This window comes from Seriola lalandi, unplaced genomic scaffold (assembly GCF_002814215.2).
Source record: "Seriola lalandi dorsalis isolate HSWRI2012SDOR001 ecotype SW California unplaced genomic scaffold, Sedor1 jcf7180002054532, whole genome shotgun sequence".
In the NCBI taxonomy this organism is placed as follows: Eukaryota; Metazoa; Chordata; class Actinopteri; order Carangiformes; family Carangidae; genus Seriola; species Seriola lalandi.
The window spans coordinates 99711-100177 of NW_019525085.1; positions in this window are offsets into that span (position 1 = coordinate 99711).

Consider the following 467-nt stretch of genomic DNA (forward strand, 5'->3'; position numbering starts at 1 on the left):
GAGGGTCCTCACACGTATATAAAGACAAACGTGTGTGTGTGTGTGTTGTGTCTTACAGGTGGTGTTCCCCTGCATCTGGATCACACACTTGGCGTTGCGTCCCGTCTCTCGGGAGTTGAACGGACGGACTCGCACCGCCACCTTCACTGACGCACCTGCCATCGTTAAGCTCCGCCCACCCCACCTGAGGACAGCCAATCAGAGAGCATGGTCAGACACAGACAGAAAAAAAACAATAAATCATCAACATTTAACCCTTGTGTGGTGTTCGGGTCTGTGGGACCCGTTTTCATTTTTTATCAAAAGAAAAATTATATGATTAAGTATTTTTTCAAACCCAGACTCATTGGCCTTGGCTCATTTTCTGTGAAGAATATTTATCAGAACACATTTTCAATGACCACACATTGTACACCCCCCCTACACATTTCTATTACATACAAGATGTTCGGGTCCACTGGACCCGG